The sequence below is a fragment of the Ictidomys tridecemlineatus genome, chromosome 14 (assembly GCF_052094955.1).
Source record: "Ictidomys tridecemlineatus isolate mIctTri1 chromosome 14, mIctTri1.hap1, whole genome shotgun sequence".
Taxonomy (NCBI): domain Eukaryota; kingdom Metazoa; phylum Chordata; class Mammalia; order Rodentia; family Sciuridae; genus Ictidomys; species Ictidomys tridecemlineatus.
Window position 1 is genome coordinate 71,293,790 of NC_135490.1, and position 19,288 is coordinate 71,313,077.

The window sequence follows — 19,288 nt, forward strand, 5'->3', positions numbered from 1 at the left end:
AAGAAAGAAAATTGCTTACATGAACAATTTCTTTTTTTTCTCTCTCCTTCCTTCCTTCCTTCCTTCTTACTCTCTTCCTTCCTTTCTACAGCTGAATACCATAAATCCAACCTGTCGTTTCCTTTTAACTACATTTGCCATAAAACCACTTATTTTACAGCTGCCGTGACATAAGCACTGCTGCTTCACCTTATGATTAATAAAGTAATTAGCACCGGTTCTAACATTCTCAGCACAAAGGCTGGGCTTTCAATATTTCTGTTGCATTAATAGGTTTTCTAAAGCAATGTGGCACACATGGAAGGCTGCCTGCTGGGGCCTGCAGAATGCATTTTCTAATGTACGTCGTCGAGATCAATTGATAAATTACGTCAGTCTGGGTTAGTCATCATACAGAAAATATCATTAGAGATGAAAAAGAAATGAAAGGATGCAGGCAGGGGTAATTTGTTTTTCATTGTTGATTTATGTTATAGAACCATTCTTCTAGTCAATTACCAAAATACAAAATGCCAGGGAAAATAGACAAAAATTCTAGAAAAGAAGAGCTTGTTACAAAGAGGTATGTGGTAAACAGACAAGAATGACAACTCTTTTGAAACCAGCAGCCCATAGAGTCAACTGGAAGTCATATTTCTGACTACATTTACAGTGTCCTTGGGGCCATGCCAAATATGGAATTGGACCCTGGGCTCCGTTAACCTCCTTCCTTCCAAAATGTATTTCCTTAGCATGTCTTTGAGGACAACTCTAGGGTGCAGGTCACAATGTGGGTGGGCTGGAAAGAAAGCCACTGTGGTCCAAGACATCTTGGGGTTGGTTCGTCTTGGAGATTTCAGGATGCTGAGCTCATACACAAGCCCTGTGTGGTTGCAAAATTAAAAATTGCACTTATGCATGGGCATTGCTTAAAAACAGAACCTTTCTGTTTTGGGAGCTTACCTTGAAAATCTATTAAAGAAACTTGATTCTTGGGACAGGATATAAATTTTCTTACCAGCCCTACAATCATTGACCTCATTGCCCTTCCATAATTCTTCATTCATTCAGTGAGCACTTACACTGTGTCTGGCCCGGATGTGGTCCCAGGGAGACAAAGATTTTTGTTTAAGGAGTCTAAAGCATGTCATAGATTCTAGTTTGGCTCTGGAATTAGACAGTCATGCATCCAGGTGTTGTTAGTTATTAGCTAAGTGATTTAGGGTGAGTTAGTTTGCAAGCCAGGTCAAAAGTGGGGATCATAATTGTACCTACCCTATAGGGTTGTAAAAATGAAATGAGTAGTGCCCTTTAAGGAGCTGAAGATGGGTCTTCTGTTTATGATTGTTCAATAAATGAAAGTGATCATTAGTGTGGGGATTATTCCTGTGCAGTGATATACTTTGAGGTGCATCTCTGGTGATGGGGATGAATTTGTATGGAGCCATCTGCTGTCTCTCCTTGGGGACTCCCTGGGGTATGTAACACACGTCTGAAAACAGTTTCCTCAGATCAGAGAAAATCAGCAATTGATAGAGACTGAATAAGACACCAATATTGATCAGTCCAAGGCTCCTTAATCAAATTCCCCAACCCAGAAAAGTCCCATTGGAGACAATGGATACATTTTTTTCCCTCCCTTTCTTCCTTCTTTCCTCCTATTCCACTCCTCCTCCTTCCCCTTCTTCTTCTCCCTTTTTTCTCTCCTCTCTTCTCCTCACTCATCTTTTCCTCTTACCTTCCTTCTCCCCTCCCTCTCTCAGTAGCCATATTCCTTAGATTCTCACATAATGTGAATATTTATGTCTCTCCAAAATTTGTTTCTTGAAATCCTAGCCCTCAAAGGAATGATATTAGAAGATGAGACTTTTAGGAGATGATTAGGTGGTGAGGGTGGAGCCCTCAGAAATGGGATTAGTGCCCTTATCAAAGCAGCCCAAGAGAGTTCCCTCCCTCTATTCACCATGTGAGGACACAGAAGAATGTTGCCACCTATGAACCAGAAAGCAGGCCCTGGATCTTAGACTTTGCAGCCTCCAGAACCATTCGAGATAATCTTCTGTTCTGTTAAGGAATGCTGTCTATAGTATTCTGAGATAGCTGCCTGAAGACACTACCTTCTATTTTCTGGAAGGAAAAGATAGTGCCTCTTAAGGTTCTGAATAGTCTCTGGCATCCCTCAGGAGCCCGGTAGGAATGGAAAGAGTCTGATGCTCAAAAGAAAAGCAAGTATAATTCATAGACCCAAATTTCTCAGAGCTGAGGGGAGCCTCAGAGAGGCTGTCCAGCCCTTTGTCTTCAAGAGGTGAAATCTCATTTCTTCACCAATGAGTTTCAGAAACCTGGAGCAACCTGCCCCAAGCAGCCCAGGTGTGGAGAGTGGAAGTGGGATGGGAGCCCTGTCTCTCCTTTCTGAGTCTGGCTTCTCTTGCCATCCTGCACCTTGCAGCAACACGTGGGAGAAATCACCCCTGGGTGACTGCTGGCTGAGTCACCCCCCCCCCCAGTGTGGCTTCTGGTGCAGAATGTGTTAGATTGATTTATTCAGCCAGTGAGGATTCTGCCATGAACTAGCCTCACTGTCCACTCTTAGGAACACAGGTGAACCTTCTTTCCCCCCAAAAGGACTATAGTCAACCAAAATCTAACTGAGCCATGCTTCCATCCGTCTCCTACTTACTAGTTTCTAAAATGGTGTTTGCTATTTAAGGATAAGGAAATTGATTTGATCATTATTCATTGTAGACTTGTACTGAATTGTCACACTGTATCCTATAATATTGTGTACCGACAGGTGGAGAGTCTTAAAGTCAAATTCCACTCTCCCCCAAGACCTTGGTGGAAGATGGGTGGAGGAAGGGGAAGGAGAGAAGAAAGTACAGAGAGAAAATTTCAGCATCCCCAAAATAAAATAGTGTTTCCTCCTGAGTGGCACCTAGTCAGAGGAAGAGATGGTGGTCATGAAAGGGTTACAAGATTCAGGGAGTTGGGGAACTTCCTGGAGTCCCCAAAGTGGGGAGCTGGACACCTGGACTCCAAACACATGTGCTCACTTGCTGCCTTGGCCTGACCGGCCGTGGTGAAGTGGAGGGTAGCCTAGTTTCAGGGCCTGCAAGGTTGGGTTCTGAATTCCCACATAGCCAACTGCTGTCAACTGCTGTATACTTATGTGTCTGGCTATCCCAGCTTGGCCTTAAACTCCCAGCCAGATGCCTCTATTCACCACTCAGTTTTGGCAAGAGAGGCCAAATGAAATTCCTGTAGCCACTGAGGAGAGAGGGAAGTTTCCTGAGTGAGGGACATGACTAATGTTTTAGAATTTCTCCTGCCAGTTCTGCTGATTTCAGCTCTGACCCTTGTTTCCAGACATAGGGGATATAGTCCTGTCACTCAAAGCAAGACAGAATTTCAAAGTTGAGCTTGAAACAAGGACATATTTCTAATCTTAATTCACTCTCACCCAGCCAGAGCATTTACAGTCCAGCCAAACCCTCAGCATTTCCTGCCTCTGTGTTTACAGTGTGACCCCCAGAAACTAAGAGATTTGACCCCCGGGGCACTCAATGACCTCAATGTGCGGGTATGCTCGCGCACACACCCACACACCCACACACACACACACACACACAATTTTTGTCAGCTCAGCTGGAGGGGAGTCCCCCTGTATCACTGCCCAGAGTCAGCAACAGCAGCCTTTTCCACTAAAATCAGGAGAAGCAGCATTCACTTCCCCAGTGGCTGGAGAGGATGCTGAATCTTACCTAGCCTCCTCTTCTTTAAAAGGGCAAAGGCATTCTGGCATATTCTTTCTCCAAGCCTCATTGAATTCTGGCCGACCCCAGAGGGCAGGAAATCAGCTCTCTCCGCTGTGTAAGCAGCTGGTGTGGCCATTAATCACTCTGCAGCCTGCTCTGACAACCATCTCTCACACAGGATATCCAAGGTGCCTGCAGTGCTGGAGGACTCAGCAGGGCAGGGATACCAACCCTACACCTACCATCCCCAGAGGATCCTCAGGGCCCTAAAATGTAACCGAGGTCCCCACTAGTTTGTTCAGTCAGCAGTGTTAGCTGACCAACATCTCCCTATGCTGGCCCCGACTGCAGGGCCATGGGCCGCTTCTCAAATCCACAATGTGGAGCCCTATGTGGTCCCACATCACTCATCCTCCAAAGCCCTCTCTGCTCCCTCCTTCCTCCAGTTAGTTGCCTGTTCAAAGGTTATTGGTAACTCCTGGGAAATTCAGTGGTGTAAATGCCAGATCTGAAAACTCCTGTCAGATCAAAAGGTGCTGATGCGGGGTGTAGGAGGCCTTCCTTCTGTACCCCACACTCGCTGCTCTGCGGATCTCACTTGTTTCTCAAGTTGATCTCAGTCTGCTCTGGGAGTTCAAGCCTCCAACATCATGAAGAGACCAAAGCTCTAAAAATCCTCCATGTCACCCCCTCTTACACATACCCTGCACACATATACACACAACACCACACATACGCCCCACACATCACACACACAACACATACATCATTTACACCTCACACACCATTCGCACAGCACACAACACACACAACACATACACACACACGCAGAGGAAGGCCTTTGTCATTTGCCATCAAAATACAAGTTAGGGCTGGGGTTGGGGCTCAGTGGTAGAGCGTTCGCTTAGCACATGCAGGGTCCTGGGTACGAACCTCAGCACCACATAAAAATAAATAAATAAAATAAAGGTTTATGTTCAACTACAACTAAAAAATAAATATTTTGTTTTTAAAAAGATGCACGTTAAATGATTGCTACCTCTCTTCAGTGTTCCCTGTTGCTCCCACTGCAATGAATCTCTTTTTCATTTTTGATAAAACTTTTCCCATCTCCAACAACAATTTTCAGTCTTATGGAAAGTACAAATTCTGTGTTAGGCAGCTCACCATGAGGGTCAGCCATGGTAAGCCAGATGATCGCTGACATGATTAGCCTTATTTCTGGCTCTGTTTTCCCTCTTTGTAACTGTCTTCATGTCAACATCTGATTGACTGGATTTACATCAATCGATTAAATTTTATCCTTCTTGATAAGTTGCTTAGAATCCTTACTGGAAGAAAGAAGAGTATGAATTGGGTACGCCAGTGCATTATTGGCTGGCATCACCTCTTTTCCCTTCTAGGATTGGGAACCACACTTCCCAAGACCCCTTCTGTACATGGTTTTCCAGTGAGAGGAACTCACAGGAGATTTGGAAGGCTGAAAGGAAGGGGAAGCCATCAGGCATCAGAGATGGTGTGGAAGGATGAGAGGTTCTGCAAGGCTTCCTGGTCAGTCGGTAATAGGGGTTCATTGGAGATACTCAGGAATTCCAGGCAAGGCTTTGAAAGCCAGCTGCTTTGGTTTCAGCCTGGGTTCCTTGAAGAACACCTCCTTGGACTTTCAGGAACAATCCCTCGCACCTTTGGCAGCAGCTTCTCTTCCCTCCCAAATCTTCCAACTGGTACGTAAGCCTCTAATTATGTTTTAAACCCTTTTTTAAATGCAGAACATATGAAGTAACTTCTATTTTTCCTAATTAAATCTTGTCTAACATGGACATAAATAATGTAAATAAGGTACTCTACTCACGTACATCACTGATAGGAATGTTAATTGGGGCAATCACTGTAAAAAATATTTTGAGGTTTCCTCAAAATTTTCAACATAGTCTTACCATATGATCCAACATTCCACTTGTAAGTATATACTCAAAAGAATTGAAAGCCAGGACTCAAACGGATCCTTGTATACCAGTGTTCACTGAAGAATTATTTACAATAGCCAAAAGGTAGAAAAAACCCAGTTGTCTACCAACACATAAATGGAGAAATAAAACTACAAAAATAAAATTATATATAATGGAATATTATTCAATTATAAAAAGGAATGAAATTTTGATACATGCTACAACATGAATGAAACTCAGAGCCATTATTTTAGTTCATGCTGATTGAAACAGGTCAGACACAAAATAACAAATATTATATGATTCAATTTATTGAATACCTAAAAGAAGTAAATTCATAGAAATAGAAAGTCGATTAAAGGTAGATTACCAAGGCTGAGGAGTTTTGTTTGTTTTTATTTAATGAGTACAAAGGTTCTATTTGGGATGATGAAAATGTTTTGGCAAAAGATAATGGTGAGAGTTGTACAACTCCATAAATGTATTTGATGCTGTTAAAATGGTAAATTTATGTCTATATATTTTATAATAAAATATAGGTATTAAAAAAGCCATTGTGATAGTAGAAGATTTCTAGATGTTGCTGTATACAACCACCCATTTTATCATAAGTGGTCAACATATATAGACTGAGGACACATATTGTGTATAGATGACCAAGTATGGGTCTCTAGACAAAAGAAGGAGCGTTCCATTTTATCTAGTTTTTTGGGGAAATCCTACTGAAATTATACAATTAGATTCTTCCAAGCTAGGTTCCAAATCTTATCAATGCCCAGTTCAAGTCTCCCTTACCTGACTAATTCAAAAATTCTTCCCCACCTAGGTGACCTGCTTGCTCTCCTCAGCACACCCTCTCACAGCCCCCACACCATCTACCTATTATTCCTGACCACCTTCAATACCTGGCCCAGCATTAGGGTCTTCCTGAGATTCCTTCTTGTCCATGGGATTATAAAATTAAAACCCTTTTCTTCACTAGTATCCAGCCTCTCATATACACATTTATCTTCCTCTGTAAATCAGTGCACTCTCACTTCCAAAGCCATTGACCTAGACATAAAGGGACCTCTATGGTTTGCCAATGAACCATGTACATGTGTACACAAACAAGAAACATCCCACGCTATTAATAATACCAATTAAAGCAAAGCTATTATCCTTCAGGATATGCTCAAGAGTCCATTTACTATATCACTCTGATCAGGCCAATGGCCCAGTACAACATGGCTTCAGTTCTGCGTACCTATAGCCAACCTGTGTATTAAGTCATAACCCTTTAAGGACAGTATTCTTCAGATGTGTGAATGACTCTGCCCTTTGTTTCAATTTCAATCCATATTGCCATGTGTTTTTTAAAGGGTAAATAAGTCCTAATCATGCCATCCAAATGCAAATACAGCTTTGGCTGTATTTGCATTTGGATAGCATGAAAAACACCTTGGGAATCAGGGGACTTGATTTTTAAAAATTTACTTCTGAATTGATTTGTGAACTTGAAAATATTACTTCCCTAAGCCTGAGTTTATTCATGTTAAAAAAAAAAAAGTAGAATTTGAATTGGTGAATTATTGCAATCTTTCCAGTTCTAGAAGCATTGTTTATATGCTAAAAGCAAATCCTAAATGCCCTCATTGTGTAAATCCCTCCATTTCAGGTGCCTAGAAGTCTCAATAAGCAATCTCAGGACCAGGCAACAACCACAGAGAAGTGCTCCAGGCACAAGGAGGTCAGGTGGTCTCACCAGAGGCCTCAAGTTGAGGACCAAGATGCCACAGCTCTCCATATAGATCACACTGCCTTTTTGTCTCACCAGCTGGTTGGCCCACCTCAAGTATTTTTAGTTTTGTAAGCACATAGCTTGCTATCCTTACATAATTTGTGATGGGGCATCTCTCTATTTTGTATACAGAATCCATGATTTACAAAAGAGTCTAATTACAAGAAACTCCGTAGAGACATACTCTGGTGAAAACACTGGCCTCTGTCATAATTGCATAATGAGAAGATAGTCAATGTGCTAAAAAAGCATCCTTGCTGAGATGGGGGCTGCTGGTGGCGCCGACCTCACACGAGTGCTCAGACCTTATTATGTGCAGATTTCTTTACCCCTCACCTCCCTCTACTAGCAAGAACTCTGGCCCATGCAACCTGTCTGCTCAGTTGCCTTCAAAACATGTATGTGCCAAATCCTTCTCCTTTCCTACAAAGAGCATTCTCTCTAAGGCTCTTGTCTGACTTGTATATAGGTTAAATTTTCCTGGGTGTTGAATTCCTACACTCCCAGCTATCCTGCTCGGAATACTGATGTTATCAAAATATATGGCATTTGGGGATATGCTTTCCCTGGTCATGCTGTTTCCTGAATTTCAATTGCACTTCCCTCCCCAGCCTGTTTACACATCACAAATGAAAAAGGATATGGTGCAATCAAGTCGTCCCCCCTAACATCTGTCTTTGAAACTGAAAAATAATTTGCAAAATTCTAGAGCCACTTCCTGCCCTGCCCTCACTTGAGGTTCATATCTGAGCATGTGCTAGATCTTGGACCCAGAGTTTTAGTATCAGCTACTCTACCACCATGCTATGGAAACAGTCTGGTCACTTTAGATGTCATTTTCCTCATCTGCAAAATAAGAAATGAGATGAAACCATATCCATGGCCCCTTACATTAGGTAGGAATAAGTCTGGCTACTGAAGTAGACCCAAGACAACATTTCTTGACTCTTATCTCACATAAATGCTGGAGCTGGGTATGATGGCTCCACTCCCATGATGTTTTATGGTCTCAGACACCTGGTGCCTGTTTTATTGCTCTGCCATTCTAGAAATTTGCCCTCCTCCACTGGAATGAAGAAAGAGTAAGTTGAAGCCACATGGCCAATGTCCTCTCTTTTCATCCTCAGAATTTGGACACTTGGTCACACCTGCCTACAGGGTGGCTGGGAGAATATATGACCAACTAAACATTCCATGACCTAGTACAAAGACAATGAATATTTGGGCCATCTAGAAGTAGTAGCCACATACCCATCCAGTTGTACTATTTTGAATCATGGAGAATAGGAGATTCGAGAATCATAGCAGAAGGAGACACTACAGAGGTCATCAGGGACATTGACTGCCACTGCCACATTTGTGTGTGCAAGATAATCAGAGGTTCAAACAAGAATGTGCATAATTCTATTTCCAGTAGAATATGCAGCTAGCTTCTACTACCTGAACTTATATTCTCTTAACAAGATCACAAGGAGGTTTATTAGTTCATTTCAACAAGTATATGTCAGCATCTACCATGCCTCAGGCACCAGAGATATAAAAATGAAGATGACCCATCCATGCCTTCCCTCCAGGCACCTAATTGCAATGGGAAAATAAAACCTAAATAGGAAAGTTCAGTATAAGGACATAAGTGCTTCCACAGAGGTGAAATCCGGGGTGGCACTCTCTAATCAAGGAGAGAAGACAACTAAAACCCCAAGACAACTACTGAGCAATGCAAGCAAAAACAACCAGGTACTAGAACATGTGTCAAGGACAATGACATGCGTGTTAAGAAGGAGGAAAATGATTGTCAGGGGAATATGATTATTTGAGAGAGTAGACTTAACAAGTGAGCAGCAGTTGGGTAGAAGAAGGAGAAGGTGCTAAATAATCACATAACCTTTGTCTTTGATTGTTAGTAGAGGTATCAAGGAGGTTTTTGAGCCTGGAACTCAGATGTTAGGTAAGCAGTCCCCAAGTGAAGATTCCATAAGAGGAAAGGGCAAAGTCCAATCTCAGACATTCTGCATCCAGATTTGATGCATCTTACCACTGTTTACATGGGTCAGACTAATCTTGGAAAGAGAAAATTCAAGATTCCAGTGATCTGAGCTGAAGGAAGAGGATTCATACTGACCCACAGGAGATCAGGAGCAGGCAGAAGCCCAGAGAAGTTCAGGAATGGGGTCACACAGCATGGTGCCCTGCCCTCAATGGCTTAGACTCTGGGCTAGAAGGCTCACATCCTGAAACTGGATCCCTGGGAAACCCAGTGATCTATGCTTCTTAAAACACGCTTCAACTCTGGGAGCAGCCAAAGGAAACACACATAAAGTTCTAAACTTGAGAGTTCTGGAGTTCCTGGAAAGGATTTCTCTGAGAGGCTGTTAAATTACAGAAAAAAAGGGAAAAAAAAAAAAAAACAACCTCTTTGACCTCAACTCAGAGGATGCAGAGTCTGCGTGACAGGAGATAGGACAGGATACCCTCTTGAAGCATCTTCCCTGTGATAATACAAGCCCATGGCCATATTGTTGCTAGGAAGGCCGACCCTACCCACTGTCTCCTAGGCCAGAGAATAGCACTTTCTGCCCACAAACAGAAGTAATTCGCAGTCTACTTTCTTTTTAATCCACAAGAAAAAGCAGGATGATGAGTCTGTGGGCAGAAATCCAATGTTATAAGGATTTCAATGGATGCAAATTGTTTCCTGGATAAGGGCTAATGACAGCCAGTGCTGGGTACCAGGCAGATGACCTAGCAGCAGTTTCCTATTTCTGTTGGCCATAATCACAACTTCCATTTGCTATTTTCATCCTCCTCCCATATTACTGGCAGAGCAGCCACATTTTCACACTCCTACTTCTCCCAAAGGACGTCAGCATGCCTATTTTACATAGGTACACAAAGGCAGAATCACTCCCTCCCCAGATTAATGGGAAATGAACCTGCGCAAGCCTAAGCTTACTATCTCAACAATATGTATGCACCATCCAGTTCAGTTTGTTCAAAAGCAAAGGAAATGGAGTTGCTTTAAATTTATGAACTGACAAGTCTCTGAGTAATGGTGAATCATAGCTGGATATTTCACTTAAACCTCAGACAAGGAGCTGGCTCCTGCTGCAGCTCTTTTTGGGTCATAAGAATTCATCAGAAGATCACTCACATCCCTAAGCCTAGAGCTGAAGATGAAGAGTTGGTCAAGGCCAAGGTCAGCTGTGGCCACAGAGAGTGGCTGCCATGCATCACAAAGACACTTCAGAGGACAAAGATATCAGCTCAAGCACTGGCAAAGCAATTAAGCAGGGGGTGGTGGTGAAGTTCTGAGAATATGGGAAAGAGAACAAAAAGTCTCTTTTGTTCTCTTTCTGCTCCACCAGGCAGGATTTAAATGCTAGAAAAGAATCCCACAGCAGAACCCCAGAGAAGACATGCCTTGGAGCAGTCTGAGTATTCTGTTTTTCCCATCATCATGTTGTCCCTCTCTCTGGGACAGTTTCCTCACCTGAAACCCTGTGTGTTTCTAGAAAACTCCTTTCTTGGGATTCCTGCCTCAATTTCTGTTCAGTGCAAGTCATAATTTTCAACCACAATGCATTTTAAATGTTGGCTTTTATTTCTACCTCCCCCACTAGACAGAGATCATCTCAAAAACAAGAACTGATTCTCATCCATCTTTATACTCCCATACTCCCAATTATGGGCATAGAACTTAATAAATCCCTTTTGAATAAGGAGCAGTGACTGGATAAAGAGAATAGAAGGAAAAATGAAAAGAAGGGAGGGAGGGAGGAGGGAAAGAAGAGGGGGTTAGTTTTCAACTCAACAAAATAATTGCTTAAATTAGACAAGATGACACAGGCTGGATTATGCTAGAAGAGAGCAAAGAGCAATTACATTTTTAATCTTCTTTGAATAACCTTGAAAAGCTTCTACATTTTACATGCTTGACTGACAAGGAAAATAAAAAGACCTGGTAAGAGACACAAACAATGGATTTTTAAGGGAGTAATCTCGTTGTAGATAATATGCTACTCTGCAACCCTAGCTGCCTGCCTGCTTCGAGATGTTCAGTCATTTTCCTATCAGTTCTAGTGAATCAAGTTATAAAGGAACTAAAACATGTAGCTCACCCTTTTGATGCCTCAGGGGCACTGAGAGTCTTCTCCAGCCAGAGTCTTCAGGAGGAGGTTGACAGATTTCCAAATGTCTACCTCACTACTGTCAGGATCAGCTCAGATCTTCTTAGATAAAGTGAAGTCATAGGATGGTTTGGAGGACAACACTTAAACTCTTCTTAAAGACAGGTGAAAGCAGGAGAGGCAGAGGCAATAGGTTACAGCCTCCTCTATTTGGAATTTTTATCCTTATTTATGCCTGAATGAATTTCCCTCTCCTCCCTACATCCAGCTGGAATGAGAGTATTACCGGAGGCATTTCTGCTCATGGTTCCTACTAGAAACACAGAAGTGTCTGCATGAGCTTATAGAGAAGTCAAGGAGAATCAAGATTTCCTACCCTTTTGTTGGATAACCATAAAGCAAAGATGCAGTTGTGGAGAAAGTAAGAATTGTGGCTTACTTTGGGACTTACATATTTCTAGCAGATTTGGGGTGGTGGGTGGAGGAATGTGGTGCTTCATTTTATGTGTGAACTCAGCTGGGCCCTGGGGTGCCCAGATATTTGGTAAACATTATTCTGGGAGTTTCTATGAGGGTGTTTTGATCAAGGTGAACATCTGACTCAGTGGAGTTTGAGTAAAGCAGATTGCCCTTAATAATGGGGATGGACCTCATTTAATCAGTTGAAGGCTAGAATAAAACAAAATGTTCTGTCTCCCCTTAGAAAGAGAGAATTCTCTAGTTGCTACCTTTGGACTTCTCCAACACTGGTGATTCCTGCTTCTACAGCAGACTGCCTTTAGACTGAATTGGCTTTTCTGGGTCTCTGAAAAAGGTCTAGGGATTCCTGCCTCAATTTCTGTTCAGTGCAAGTCATAATTTTCAACTTTCCAGCCTCCATAATTGTATGATCGCAATTCTTTTAATAAACCTCCTCTGTACATATTTGTTTCAGTCAGCTTTTTTGTTGCTGTGACTTAGAAACCCAACCAGACCAGCTGCAGAGGAGGAAAAATTTACTTGAGGGCTCATGGTTTCAGAGATCTCATTCCGTAAGCGGCTGGTTCCATTCCTTGGGACTCAAGATGCGCCAGAACATCATGGCAGAAGAGTGTTGCAAAGGGAAACAGCTCAAATGATGATCAGAAAGCAGAGAGAGAGACTCCACTTGCCAGATATGAATATATATACCCCAAAGCTACACCCAATTCCCACCTCCTCCAGCCACACCCTACCACTTCAGTTACCACTCAGTTAATCCTTATCAGAGGATTAATTCATTGATTAGATTAAGATTCTCACAACACAATCATTTCTCCTCTGAATCTTCTTGCATTGTCTCACATGTGAGCTTTTGGGGGATACCTCACATGCAAACCATAACAATATTTTATTGGTTTTGTTTCTCTGGAGAACCCTAATATAGCAAGGGAGTAGGGGGTAGACTCATTAGCATTTAGATTACTAAGAGACTGAATATACAAATGGACAAGGGTCAACCATATGCTAAAATATAATTCTGAACTGCAACCTACAGCAGTAACCAGGCTGGGAAGCCAGATTGCTATCTGTAAATCAGGGTTGCAGGAAGTTAGATTACTATCTCTAGCGACTGTCCAGGAAGCCAGTGACTCCTATGACAGTTAAAAGATGGCCCTAAATAGACAGAACTTAATTAATAAGTGACAGCTTCCCTAATTTTTGTCCCTACTCCCAACAGGAACCATATGAAGAAATACGTATGTCTAACTCATCACACAGGAGGCCCTGGTTCTAGGCTGCCTGCAGCTTTCCCACACCAAAAGCCTTCAAACAAGGCCTACCTAAAACTGTCCCTTCTCCACTCTAAATCTTCCTCCTACTCCACCTGTTTTTGATTCTGTGCCCAAAGCAAGTGATGGTGGCTTATTCCCTGGCCAAAGCAAGTTCTGAATAAACCCTCGTCCCTTGTTCTCATTTGATTGATCTTCATTTCTTTTCATGTTACCCAAGTGTTTTAATTTGCTTGTTCAGTGCTATGATCAAAAGACCTGACAAGAACAACATAGAGGGGGGAAACATTTATTGGGGTTCATAGTTTCAGAGGTATCAGTTCACGGATGGCCACATCCATTGCTTGGGCCTCAGCTGAGGCAGAACATGATAACAGAAGAGTGTAGTAAAGTGGCTCAGGATGTGGCCACCAGGAAGCAGGGAGAGTCCTGCTCACCAGGAACAAAATATAAACTCCAAAGGCACATCCGCAGTGACCTACCTCCTCTAGCCACACCCTACCTACGTACAGGTACCACCCAGCTAATCCACATCAGTGTATTAATGCACTGATTAAGTCAAGGTTTTCATAACTCAGTCTTGTCACCTCTAGATTTTCTTGCATTGTCTTACACATGATTTTTAGGGATACACCTCATATCTAAACCATTTGTTTCTACCAAGAAACAAAGAATTCCCTGGGAACAACCCACCCAAGGAAGAAAAGAGTATGGCCCCAGAGTTTTATTCAAGCACAGTGGACCCGTCTCCAAGCAAAAAGATGATCCAGTGTTCAGAATTGTTGATTCTCCTCCTTGTCAGCCCTCAAGAGAAGGGGACCACAGTAAAAGAGCCTGGTGAGAAAACTGAAAGTGTTTGTATACTCCCATCTCTCCCTGGTATTGAGAGCCTATGAGAACAGCATTATTGTTTCCAATGACAATGCTGCAAAATTTGCAGCAACTTTGACAGTGATATAAGATGAAAACCTCAGCTGTCGGAAGCCTTAGGGGCAGGACCTTTGTGGTTCACAGAAGATGCTGAAAAAAATCTCCAGGGGGAACAAGGATAGAGAAGAGAGAGGGCCAATACCTGGGTAGTTATATCATCTAAGCCTTGTGAAATACCAGAACGACTGGGCAGAACTTTGAAGGAGCTGACTTTCAGGAAGAGTAGAAGTGAGCAGACTCAAGGAATGCCTATGTGATGATGATCTTGTCATCCTGGGCTTACCCCAGGCTGGTTCAGACCGGGAATTGTGGGCTATACCAGGGATTTCAGCAACAGCATTAGCTGAATTCATTATGAAATATCTCTTCTGTATTTTCACTTTTGTTTTTTTCCTTCTACTGAATTTAAAATCTTGTATACATCTCACAGAGTATTAAATGTAGGAAAGCAAGGGTACCATGAAGAATAAGAGAAAGCTTTATGTGTCTTCTTGTTTATTAATGAAATAATATGATAGACTACTTGGTCATGCATCATTAATGATGGGGATACATTCTGAGGAATGTGCCATTAAACTACTTTCTCACTGTGCGAGCATCATAGCATGTACTTACATAAACCTAGATAATATAGGTCAGTCATTTGACATGGCCTCTTGATGTAATCTAGATACTCTGTAAACAAGACATGTATCAGGATGCTGCCAGTATAAACCCAGCAAACTGTTTTTACAAGAAATATTTTTTATACAAGTAGAAGGAACATACTCTATTAGAAGCATAAGATAGCAAATACTTAAACCCATAACACAGTTGTATGTGTCACACTTTTATACCTTTGCAGTGTGGCACATGTGTTTAGCTCAGTATCAACTCAAACATGAGAATGCATTGCCCTGTAGAGCTGTGGTGGTGTGATGTCATTAAGTGATTGGAAGTTTCCAGTTCCATTATGATGACTATGGGACCACTGTTGCTGCCATGGTTTAGTAAGAAGCATCTCCCAAAAGCTTATGTGTGAGACAACACAAGGTTTAGAGGTGAAATGACTGGACTATGAGAGCCTTAATCCAATCAGAGACTCTAACAGGGATTACCTGGGATGTAACTCTGGGCACATAGGTGTGGCTGGAGGTGGTAGTCACTGATGGTATGCCTCTGGGACTTATATTTTTTCCCTGTTAAGCGGAGCTTCTCTGCTTCCTAATTGCCATGTTCTGAACTGCTTTCCTTCATCACACCCTTCTGTAATGATGTTCTGCCTCAGATAAATGGAGTTGGCCATCTGTGGACTGAGATCTCTGAAACTGTGAGCACCAAATAAACTTTTCCTTCTCTAAAATTATTCTGTCAGGTCTTTTGGTCACAGTAACAAAAAATCTGACTACAACAGTTGGATATGAGGTGTTCTGTTGACTGGAACATTGCTATGTGGTATGTAACTGTATATATATATATATTTTAGTGAAAGTGTCTTAGGAGTCAGACACACAGTAGCAGCTTAACAGTCCCATTGACAAGTCTCTTGGTTATGATATAAATGTTCCTTTATTTGCATGCACACATTAAAGTCAATGAGTATTCCTCTTTTTTTTTTGAGAGAGAGAGAATTTTAATATTTTTTTTTTTTAGTTTTCAGCAGACACAACATCTTTGTTTGTATGTGGTGCTGAGGATCGAACCCGGGCCGCACGCATGCCAGGCAAGCTCGCCACTGCTTGAGCCACATCCCCAGCCCAATGAGTACTGTCTTTTAAAACAAATAAACTTGTTTTATAGTGACTATTTATGCTAAAATTGCTAAATTATTCAAAATTTAAATGAACATGTTTATATATGTACATATCATTATATGTATCATAATATATATTATATGTATAAATTGTCATATATATCATATATATATAAAATACTGTATTATACATGTATAATTATTTTATTATGCATATATTATATATAATGTATATATTATTGATATGACATGTATGTATTATATATAAATATCTGTAATGTATTTATATTATATGCATACATGATTATATTATGTAAATGTCATATACACATACATGCATATATGTTTATATATTTAATATGTATTTTGTATCATTTTCTTCATAGGTTCAATGGAAGAACATGTTGTAAAATGGAGGTTTGGTTTCTCAGGTTCAGAAGATGATGCTATTTGAAAAGAAAGTTTGCTATTCACAGTTCCCAAGAGCAGGGTGCTCAGCATGCCCAGGGGGCTGCATAGGAAAGCAGTAGGAGAGGTCAGGAGGCAAAGTGAGGGAGCAATGGGGGAAATGCAGAAGAGAGCCTTTGTTGTGGTTTCATTTTGCTTAGAATTGGTTTGTTTAGATAACCTTAGCAGGCTCTGAGGAACAGGGCATGTCCTACTTGTCTGTCAGGTGACCCAGAGATAATCAGGGCAACCCCCTAGAGGAGGGAAGGGAGTTGTGGGCTCTGAATGGATCGGTCTACACATCAAAGGTGTCCTCACAGGCCAGTCCGTTACTATCTCCAGAGATGGTCTAAAGAGAACAGGCAGTTTATGGGGTCAGCAAGGCTCTGGATGCCAGAGAATTAGAAATACATTCCTAGTACATAAGTGTATTCACCTATAGGCCACGAGGCCTTTAAAGAGCAAAATATCATCAAAGGAACCTCTATGTTCTTCTATAAAATTACATGCACTGGGGGCTGTGCTGTTTAATTATACACTAAGATGCTAAAAAGCCTTCAAGGGACTTCAGCCTAATTCAAGTAAACATTAATGGAGCCTGTAAAGTCAACAATGAGGTCAGTGGAGTCCCTGGTATGCAGTGGTGAGCTGGTGGGAGCCTGTAGCTCCTAACTCCTCTGCATTTCTGCCCTGCAACTTCCCTTTGCCTCCAGCCCCACTTTGCCCTGTGGATCACTTTGTCCTATAACTTCAGAAAGAAAAAAAAAAGAACCTCCTGGGCACTCTAGCTTAGCTGTTTATGCATGATTTGCTGGTTTAAGTCTGTAGCCATGGTGTGCTTGATTTAGCTCAAGAAAGTCTATTGTTACTTTTTCAGGAATTTTATGTTAGTTGTTAAATACAGCCAGTTTTTGAAAATTAAGTCATAGAAGCTAATAAATAAATGACATTAAAACAAACTTAAGTGCTTAAAACTTGGTACTCCCAAAGTATTTTTACTACAGCTTATGACTCTCTATACTCTTGAAGCTACGTCAGACCCATTGTATATAAAAGGTTTATTTAGGCTCATTATTTCATTGTATATGTATGAAGGAGACACCACATGTTGTGCTACCTTGCACCCCTTCCTAGTGGCATGTTCGCTAGTCATGTTAGTGGCCGGAGCCTGCGCTCCTAACTCCTCTGCATTTCTGCTCTGCAACTTCCATGACCAGTATGTTGAGACCACAGAAATCAACAGACACTTCAAATCAGTATAAGAGAAAAAATATTAATACTTCAGATAAAACTTGTAGAATGTATATCCATTACATTGCAAATAGAACCCTCTAGAACAAATTATTTTCCAGTATTTGAAACAATTATCTGATTTCAGTAAATAAGTCACTCACATCATTGATGAGGAAGTTCCCACAGAAATCCTAGTAGTTTCATTTTTGTTTACTCCTAAGGTAAACAAAAATATCTTCACTATTTGAACTTCACCAGTTTATCAGCTGATTATATTTGGGTTAAATCTATTTTGACAAGTATCACATAGGTGATGCTGGGCACTTCCCACTGCATCATTCCAGGAAGCCCTGCATCGTCACAGTCCAGTACTGATGTCTTAACTTTTCAGAATACCAGATTTGGGGTCTGCAGCATCAGTATGCTGGACAACTTCAGTCACTGACATTTTCTTTTAAAATTGCAATGGACTTTGGCCCATTAGTGTTCTGTACTATTGTCTGGCTAACCCTCTGCCTTCTCCATTGGGTGTTGGAACCCAATTTGGGTGATGAGTGTATGTGTGTACTGGGACAGGGTGTGGGAGCATGGAGGGTAAGGAGAACTTACCAGTGGGGAAGGTGGCTCAGAGTACAGTATACGAATCAAAACAGGATGAAGAGGGAGATAAGCAAAAGATGCTGGAGTTCAAGTGGTGAGGAAGGCATTTATTCAGGGGCAGCCTGGTGCAGGGCCAGATTCTAAGCAGAGTATCAACATGGTATAGGAAAGACCCCATGCAGAACCCCAAGTGAGATGAGAATATACCAACACAGAGTCTCTGTATTAGTCATATTTCCATCATTGTAACAAAATACCCGAAATAATTATGCTAATAATGGAAAAGGTTTATTTAGGCTATAATCATGCTAATAATGGAAAAGGTTTATTTGGGCTATAATAAAATGTTATTATTTCAGGGGCTTTAATACATCGTCTCTTGGTTCTGTCGCTTTGGGCCTGTGGCAAGGCAGTATATCATGGCAGAATTGTGTGAGAGCAGATATTCACCACATGGTGGCTGGCAAGCAAAGATATAGAGGGGAATGGGCTGGAGTCTCAATATCTGCTTTAAAGGCATGCCCCCAGTGAGTCTCATCCAATTCCTCCACTGAGTCTCACCTCCTAAAGGTTCATCATTTCCCAATGGTGCCACAGATTGGTAGCTAAGCCTTTTAATCATGGGGCTTTTGGGGACACTTATCAAAATTATAGCAGTATCTGAGCCCGAGCAAGGTGAGATGGCCATCAGAGGTAGGCAGCAGCCCTGTGCAGAGACTGGGCAGGAGGAGGTTGTCCACACTGGCACATCATCATGGGATGTTGGAGCCCAAACCAAAAGAGAAGAGCATCTTAATGTAGAGCAACTACCCATGAGCTACCAGAACCTAATCTGAGGTAAGAGGATATCCACTCAGGGATAAGTGACAATAGCATTATAACAGACTGGTAGCAATGGAGACTTAACAAAATAAGTGTGGTATTATAGTAGAGAAGATAGATGAAGATGGATGGAACATAAATGTGTGTGCATGCATGTGCATGCATACATATATACATACTTGT